Raw genomic sequence first — 10,004 nt, forward strand, 5'->3', positions numbered from 1 at the left:
AGCAATAAACATCACTATCAAAATAATAATAATAAACATCCTCAAAAAAATATAATTTTCTTCTACCTTTCATCCAAATTTTTTGCAAACTATTATAATAACAACAAATTTATTTCTATTTTTTCTTCCTAAATCAATATTACTAAACCAAATTATATTTACCCTTAAATAATTTATAGTTTTCTTCCCTCTGTCAAATGAGTTAAAATTTATTCTTCCTATTTTTAACTAATTATTATAATTTAATTTTTCCCGCTTTTTATATATATATATATATATATATAAAAGCAGAACCCTCTATAATTTAGTTTTCGAGTAGGGTTTCACTCACCAGAAATCCAAATTGGATATGAAAATTTGGTTTTCTAAAAACATAATTCCTAACATAGCACATGGAGAGTAGATAGTTCTTGGATCCAATGTTTTTGAACAATAAAAATATTTTTTTTTATAGATTTTAAATAAGAGGATCTGCGAATTAGAATTACATTCTCAATTTGATATTGAATATATTTATTGATTTGGATTTTTATTATACTTTTTAATTTTGGAATTATTTTTGTTACGAAGTGGACTTTAAGCCTAACTCAACCCCATAAAACCGGCTCAATGAGGTGAGGATTGCACCCACATATATACAATGAAATGTCCTTATCTCTAGTCGATGTGGGATCTCCATCACAATTTTTTAAATATTTTATCATAATTTTTTTTGAATTTTTTTTAGAATACTGTACTGGCCAGACCTCAGACATCGGCATCAAACATCGACATCAGACATCGATGTCTGGTCGCATTAATGAGCCACGTAAGTGGGCTCCAGAAATAATAATGAGCTATCATCCAGATATAAGAAAGACCTAAATCACGGGAGAGTCCATGCATGTGGTGTGTATAGTACGTTCAGGTCTAGCACAAGTAAGTATTCCCTGGAGGCGCTAAGGCCCATAAGGGTTAGGGTTTCCAAGGAAAGACTGCATGCATGACACGTGAATAATTAGGGCACCTATAGAATAGATGGCCCCGCAGCGCTGGTGCATGAGTTGGTACCCTGACGACCATACTGTTAAGATTTTGCACTTCATAAGAGGAAAGTCCTATGCGACAGCTGTGCTAAGCTTGTGCGACACGCTATAGGAAGCCTTGCTAGTAACCCTAATTCCACTTAAGGAAAGATCCTTGTGGGACAGGGAAGTTGACCTAGATACAACCTATAAAAATGGTGGTAAGAACCCTAGAAAGGTACGCCGTTTCTAAGACTGAAACTGTTTTAGATACTTATTGTTTCTTAGCCCAGTACTGACTTGATCGTCGAAGTGCAATCAACAAGTAGGACCCCCTCTGTTTCAACGGAGCTACTCTCTATCACCGGAGGAAGAGAGCAGAAATCACCAGAAATAGGAGGAGCCACCATCTGCCTCTGAAGTCAACGACAACTGAATCAACTGGCGAGAACATTTGGCGCCCACTGTGGGGCCCGATAAAACTAGGTCCCACTCACAAGCGTGTTGAGAGCCATCCAACAACATGAGGAACACCAGGAAAGTTGCATCTACACTAGAAGGAGGAGACAACATCTCCATGCACAACTCATGGAGACCATTCGCGCTCTCCAGCAAGTCGTAGCGGCATCCAAAGTTGACCAGGACATGATTTTGGCTGAGGTTCAAGCCGAATAGACAGCTAGCCAGAATCGATTCCAGGATGATTTGGCTGCGTCGCGTGCAAACAATGAGGAACTGCGCAAAACCAACGAAGAATTGCGTAGAGATTTACAACGCATGGGTGAGCGTACGGCTGATGAGCGAACTCCGCCCATACCAGTTAGGGCTCGCCCCATGCCCTTTTCTCAGACAATCATGGACACTGTGATACCATCCAGCTTCATGGGTCCAAAGATCACCTTCACAGGTGTAGAAGACCCAGAAGCCTACATCACAGCCTTCCACATCCAAATGATGATCTCAGGAGGCATCGACACCATGCACTGTAAGCTATTTATGGGAACATTCTCAAGCACAACATCGGACTGGTTCATTAGTCTTCCTGATGAACACATTACCTCATTTGATCAATTCTCAACATTGTTCAAAGAGCAGTACATTGTCAATCAGGCTCCCACTCCCGTCTCTTTCGATCTCTTCGACGTTAAGCAATACCAGGGAAAGCCTTTGAAAGATTTTCTCAACAGGTTCGGGGAACTTGTGGTGAAGCTGCACACCAAAGACAAAGATATGATGATACACGCCTTCAGACGAGGGGTGCTGCCAGGACCCTTCAGTGATTCTCTGATAAGGTGTCGCCCAAAGACGTTCAACGAGATCCATCGGAGAGCCGTGGCCCACATCGTCGCAGAAGAGGAGGTAACAGAGAAGCGTGGAAGCATCGACCCTGCCCGACCTCAGGGAATTGGTTGTCCTCAGCCGATGAGGGTACACGAGGCCACGACAAAGAAGAAAGCCCCGGGAAAGCAGCCGCCGTATGAGACAAGGAAGCCTCAGACCAAGGCATAAACAAAGGAAGGCGCTCCCACCAGACACAACTTTCGAGTGGACCTCAAAGAGCTGATTGTCATCCCTAACGTGGCAGACAGACTGAAGTCTCCACAAAAGATCGATAGGAGGCTAGGGCCCAACAAAGACACTTGTTGCGAATTCCACCAAGCCTTTGGCCATAACCTGCACAACTGTTTGGCGTTAGGATTCCAGTTAGACGAATTGGTGAGGAATGACTTCTTGAAGGAGTACCTGCAAGAGAACCAAGGGGCCCCGACGACAGCGGTCCCCACGGGAGATCAGGGACATGAAATACTAGTCCATGGAGAAATCAACACAATTTTTTGAGGGTTCTCAAGAGGAGGATGTACCGCCTCCCAACGAAAGAAGTATTTCAGGGAAGTGATGACAGTAGAAGCAGGACAACCCGACTAGTCCCCGGAACCCGACCTTTTCTTCATGAAGGCCGATTTTCAAGATGTGGTTCCACATGACAACGACCCCGTGGTGATCTCAGTAGTGACGATAGGAAGGAATGTACATCAATTCCTCATCGATTAGGGGAGTTCGACAGATGTGATGTTCTGGTCGACCTTAAACAAGCTGTAGCTGTCGACCGATTAGTTGAGACCTTGTGACCTGTCGACCGACGATTGTCTATATGGTTTTGCTGGGGACCAGGTGGAGGTGCGAGGGCACATAGAGTTAAAAACAACCTTAACAGATGGCACTGCATCCCGCACCGTTAACATAAGGTACCTTGTTGTCAACCCCCCTTCAGCTTACAACATCCTTTTAAACATACCTTCCCTAAATAGAACAAGGGCAGTAGCCTCGATGAGGCATATGAAGATGAAGTTATCCTCCCTTGAGGGAATAGTGATAACAATCAAGTCTGACCAGAAAGCGGCAAAGAAGTGCTATGAGAATAACCTAAAGACAAAGAGAGGGGTGTGCGCCACAACCAACCAACCTCCAGGGGAAGAAGGGATTACCCGAGTAGAGATCGCTCGAGAAGACCGGCCTGAACCAGCGAAGGAGGTGCTGGAAAAGGAGATTAGGGGAAGGAAGTTCAAGCTTGGCAGACCCTAAGCTAGGAGGCACAAGACCAAATTACCAAGGTGATAGTGCGACAGTTGCATGCCTTCGCATGGACTACCTCAGATATGCTTGGCATCGACCCAAATTTCTTGTGCCATCGCCTTACCATGGACCTCCAAGTTCGACCAGTACACCAGAGGAGAAGAAAGTTTAACGAAGAAAGGCGACTGGTCATCAGGCAGGAGACCAAGAAGTTGTTGGATGCTGGCCACATAAGGGAGATCCAGTATCCTAAATGGCTAGCCAATGTAGTATTGGTCAAGAAGGCCAATGGTAAGTGGAGGATGTGCATCAACTTCACAGATTTGAACAAAGCTTGCCCGAAGGACTCATATCCACTGCCCAGTATCGACGCCTTAGTGGATAGCGCGCTTAGCGTCCTGGATGTTTTCTTTGGATATAACTAGATCCGAATGCATCCCAGGGACGAGTGCAAGATGACATTCATGATGGAGCTCTCCTGTTACTGTTATAAGGTGATGCCTTTTGGACTCAAGAATGCAGGTGCAACCTATCAAAGGTTGATGGATAGAGTACTCGCTCCCATGATAGGATGAAACGTCTAAGCATATGTGGATGACATGGTGGTCACCTCCCAGGTGAAGGAGCAACACGTTGCTGATTTGGAGGAGCTATTTACCATAATAGCTAAGTACAAATTGAAGTTAAACCCCCGAAAAATGTGTGTTTGGGGTAGAGGCAGGAAAGTTCTTAGGGTTCCTACTTACTGAGTGTGGGATAGAGGCAAACCCCGAGAAGTGAGTTGAGATTATAGCCATGACGTGAAAGAAGTGTGACAGTTGACAGGGCGGATGACAGCTTTGTCCCGATTTGTATCGGCAGAAGGGGATAAGGGGCATCCCTATTTTCAGTGTTTGAAGAGGAACAACAAGTTCGTATGGACCAAGGAAAGTGAAGAATCGTTCCTCAAGTTGAAGGAATACCTAGCCAATCCCCCAGTACTGTGCAAGTCACAGCTAGGTATCCCTCTCCGTTTGTATTTCGCCATCACTGATCGGTCGATCAGCTCGGTCCTCATCCAGAAGCAGGATCATGTGCATAAGCTAATATATTTTGTAAGCAAAGTTTTGCAAGGGCTTAAGGTGAGATACCAGGCCATAGAAAAAGCGGCCCTAGCGGTAGTGTTCTCAGCGTGAAGGCTCCGCCACTACTTTCAGAATTTCACTGTAATAGTGATGACAAACCTCCCTATTCGTAAGGTCTTATAGAAGCCTGATGTGACAGGTCGAATGGTGTGTTCGGAGGTTGAGCTATTAGAGTTCAATGTGCAGCACAAGCCAAGAGGACCTATCAAAGGTCAGGTTTATGTTGATTTCGTAGTAGTGCTCTCCTCGGCAGCCACACACCAAGAGGAAGCAGATTTCAGATGGGTCCTCTCCGTAGATGGGTCCTCTCCGTAGATGGGTCCTCCAACCAACAGGGTACTGGGGTTGACGTCATTATGGAAGGACCAAATGGGTTGCTGATCGAGCAGGCCTTACGATTTGCCTTCAAGGCTAGTAACAACCAAGCTGAGTATGAGGCCTTGATCGCATGAATATTGCTAGCTAAAGAGATGGGTGCTAAGAGTTTACTGGCAAAGAGTGATTCCCTGTTAGTAACAGGGCAAGTTACGGGAGAATACCAGGCCAAGAACCCTCAGATGGCTGCATATTTTGAGTATGTCAAGATCTTAAAAGAGACTTTTGCGGTGTTGAACTAGTACACGTCCCCAGAGAGCAGAATGTCCGAGCTGACTTGCTAGCAAAGCTCGCCAATTCAGACAAGGGGGCATACAAAGGACAGTGATATAGGAGACCCTGAGGACACCTCGAACCACCACAAGTTGCACATCAGAAGTACAGTAAATAAGCGCCTCGAAAGGCGTTAAGAGAAGTCACCGGTCACTGACCCAGGAAACATTGAAAACACCTAGAATAAGCGCATATAACCTATCAAGGGAAGAGTCGTTGCACGTTTGCCTAATCGAAGAAGGCAAAACTTGGGATGATACCCTACAAACGCTACTTGGTTGACGAAATACTCCCGCTGGAGCCCACAGAGGCCACAAGAAGAATTCAAGCAAGTGTACCCTTGTGGATGGGAATTTATTCAGACATGGGTATACACACTCTATCCTGATTTGCGTAAGTGGTGAAAAATGCACATGCATCATGATAGAGCTCCACGAAGGGATATGTGGGAGTCACATCGGTGGCCAAACTCTCTCGTCAAAATCCATTCGCATGGGGTACTACTGGCCAACCATGAGGAAAGATTGCACGAGGTATGCACAACGATGCAAGTAGTGCCAACATCATGCTGACTGGCATAATGCGCCCACAGAGTAGTTACGATAGATCCACAACCCATGGTCGTTTCATACCTGGGGGATTGATATTCTGGGAGCATTCCCTCTAGCAGTGCGACAAATAAAGTATCTTGTGGTTGCCATTGAGTACTTTACAAAGTGGATAAAAGCCGGCCAGTTGCGCAAATCACAACTCACAAGATCCAACACTTTGTATGGAAGAATATAGTATGTCATTTTGGAATCCCAAAACGGTTGGTGTCCGATAATGGCACCCAGTTTGCAAGACAACAGTTGGGCAAGCTGTGTACAAAGCTAGGAATAAAGCAGGTGTTTGCATCTGTCGAGCACCCCCAGATGAATGGGCAGGTCGAGTCTGCCAACCGAGTTCTGCTCAAGGGTCTAAGAGAAAACTGGAAAAAGCCAAGGGAACTTGGGCAGAAGAGGTTCCTAGAATTGTGTGGGCTTACCACACCACTCCCTAGTCCACTACCAAGGAAACACCTTTTAGCTTGGTGTATGTTTCAGACACGATGATTCCTATAGAAATACAGGAGAGTTCACCACATTTCCAGAACTTTGTGGCTGAAGAATCCAACGAAGAAAGAAAAGTGAACCTAGATCTACTAGATGAAGTCAGGGAGGAAGCACGCATCAAGGCTGAAGCCTTGAAGAGAAGGGTGGAGTACAAGTACAACTCCAAGTTGAGACCTCGACAGTTCCAGGTCGCTGACTTGGTGATGCGAAAGGCCCACCCCTACCAACTAGAGAACAAGTTATCTCCCAAGTGCACTAGTCCATTCCGTGTGACAGAGGCACTTGGGAACGGGGAGTACAAGTTCGAGACCTTAGAAGATGGGACAATTTCTCGAACTTGGATCAGAGCTAATCTAAAATTTTATTTCAGTTAATTATATCATTGTACACAGTTAAGGGGACACTCTTTCTCCCCTTATAAGGGTTTTTAATGAGGTCACCTAATAAAAATTCAGTTGAAAAGATATATTTGCAAGTGTGTTGTACAGTGCAGCCAGTGAACCTCTCCCTTGGGAAAAAAGTGCCAAGATCAGGAATAGTAAGGTTTTTAGTGAGTCTCCCTCTTGTGTGAGAACGCCAAGGTCGAGACCAGTATGGTTCCCAATTAAATATATCCCTTTCCTTTATACGGAAAGGTCGAGACCAGTAAAGTGAACCTCTCTCTTGGGAAAAAACGCCAAGATTGGGAATAGTAAGGTTCTTAGTGAGCCTCCCTCTTGTGTGAGAACGCCAAGGTCGAGAACAGTAAGGTTCCTAGTTAAATATCTCCCTTGCCATTATACACCAAGGTCGAGACCAGTAAAATGGACCTCTCCCTTGTCTTTGTAAGACAAGGTCAAGAACAGTATGGTCCCCAGTTAAATATCTCCCTTGCCCCTATGCGGCGAGACCAATAAAGTGGACCTCTCCCTTGTCTTTGCAATGCAAGATCGAGAATAGTATGGTTCCCAGTTAAAAATCTCCCTTGCCTCTATACGGCAAGGCCGAGACTAGGAAAATGAACCTCTCCCTTGCCTTTGTAGGACAAGGTCGAGAATAGTAAGGTTCCTGGTAAAGGCGAACCTCTCCCTTGCCTTTACACGCCCATGTCGAGAGTAGCATGATTCGAAGCAAGACATCTCCCTTGTCCTTATGCGCCAAGGTCGAGAACAACGAGTAAACCTTTCCCTTATATTTGTATGACAAAGATAATGCCAGTTAAAGTTCGAGCAAACATCACCTTTACCTCAATACGTTAAAGATCGAAAAAGGGGTAAGATCAAGCAGGTTGGTAAGGTAAAGGAGCATGCTACTTAGGTATGAACAGTCATTAAAGCGTTGTTAGCAAGGCTAATTGAAGATAAGCAAGATAGTTGACAGAGAATACAAGAGACAAATTGAAAGGAAAAGACTTCATAAATAAAGATATATATATATATATATATATATATATATATATAGAGAGAGAGAGAGAGAGAGAGAGAGAGAGAGAGAGAGAGAGAGAGAGAGAGAGAGAGAGAGAGAGAGAGAGAGAGAGAGAGAGAGAGAGAGAGATTCATCAACTGTTTGTCAGGCTACAAAAATAATACAAAGGAGAATCACCGCTACTCGGCGTCTACCAGTTGCCCTTCAACGATTCTCTTTGTCAGTCCAGTTTGGGAAAGGTCCACCCCAGGATGCACACAGGCAACCTGGGCTATGGAATCCTCAAACCTTGTTGCGTAAGACTCCGCGGCATCCCGGGTGAGTTCATCCTTGGTCTAAAGGAAGTGTTCATCCTTTCGGACCAACTCTTCCTTCAGCTTGGCCAATTGCTCTTCTAGCTGGGCTGACTTCCCCTTTAGTTGAGCTTATTCCTCCTTCAGCTGGGCCATCTCGGCATCCCTGCTACAAAGCTTCTCCGCCAAGCCATCCACTTAAGCTTGCAAGTCAGTGTTCCTGACATAGATCCTCAGAGTCTCTTGGGACTTCTCGAACAAGAGCTTCTTAGTCTCTTGATCAGATTTGCGAAGCTCCACCATCTCCAAGATCCTGTCAGTCTCATGACGCGTAAGTTCTTTGATTTGAAGGGCGTTTTGGCTAGCTGCTTCCTTCAGTTTCTGCGTCTTGGACAAAAGAAGGCTGGATCCAACCAGAGTCTCCCCAAGATGCCTCGAGATATGATCCAGCAAAGAATCATCCTCCAAGTTCCCCAGTCTCTCATGGGTCTGGAAGGACTCCAACACCCGCTGAAGGAAGGCCGACAGATCAGCAAGGGGCTCACCACAATCGCCCCCTGAAGCACTCTCCCCCTACCCTCGTGCACCACGATGTCACGGGGGGAAGAGGCACTGGGAGGGTGCTCCCTGTAGGAAGGAGCACGACCGTCTGAGCCTGAGGGGGCAGGAACGACAACATCGGCCTTACGCTTCCTCTTAAAGACGAGGCCTGAACAAGTGTCCTCATCTTTAGAAGCAGCAGCCTCAGTGACCTCAACCACCCCTTTTAGCCTTTGGTCTACGGGGGCTGGGGCAAAAGGGTCAGGAGCAGCCTTCAGTTGATCTGCAACAGCAGCCAACTGCCTCCTTTTCTCGGCGTTGAGTACCATGCCTGCACAAGAAGAAGAAATAACATAAGAATTTAAACCAGCAATGCACACAAGCAAAGAGAAACACAAGTAGGAATAAGGAGAGAGGAGGTACCAATATAGCCTTTAAGAGCCTTAGGGCTGCATTCGAGCTTGAGCAGCTCGACAATGCTAAGCACTGCTCCCAGGTTGGAGAAGAAATTGCACACCTCTCGTTCCTGCGTGGGTAAGTCCTCAAGGCATCTGGGTTTCTTGAGCCCAGATTCCTTCACCCAATAGAGGGGAAACCCATCTAAGAGGGTGGGGTCTGATTTGCTGCAACGGATTTTGAAGAACTTCCCTTTGAAGCCCTTGTATGATTACTGTCAGAGGGTCGACAATACTCTTCCAGCGACCCCGTTGAAGCTCACCCACAACTTCTTCCCTGGACTCTTGGCTTCGAAGAAATATAAAAAGACATCCACTGAAGGCGTATGGCCAAAGTGGTCGCGGAGGATAGAGAAGGCCCTAACAAATGCCCAGTTGTTGGGGTGTAGCTGGGTAGGGGCGACATTGACCTTAATGAGGAGAGCATGCTTGAAGCCGATGAGGGGTAGGCGAAGGGAAAGTCTCTTGAAGATTGTTGAGTAGATGAAACAAAAGGGGCCCTCTGGGTTCGATGACTCATCAACACAAACGGGCTCACCCATCCTACATGGCACAAGCTTTACGAACCTATCGTGCTCCTTCCTAAAGACACGAGATTTATGGCAATCCTGGTTCTTCCTATATGTCGCTATGCTCGCAAAGGAGGTAAAACTAGAGGTTTCATCTAAAAGATCGTCAGATGCCCAACGATATAAGGATTTAAAGTCGAGGGGAGGAGGAGTTGGATTCGTTTGGGCCATCTTAAGGAGAGAACGCTAAAAAAAAGAAGGAAAAAGAAGAAAAAGGCAAAGTTCTGAGAAAGAAATGGTGCACCTCAGAAAGAAAAACAGGGAAGTAGAAAACGAAGAACAACAATAGTAAAAATGCA

Source organism: Phaseolus vulgaris, chromosome 2 (genome assembly GCF_051622355.1).
Source record: "Phaseolus vulgaris cultivar YP4 chromosome 2, ASM5162235v1, whole genome shotgun sequence".
NCBI lineage: Eukaryota > Viridiplantae > Streptophyta > Magnoliopsida > Fabales > Fabaceae > Phaseolus > Phaseolus vulgaris.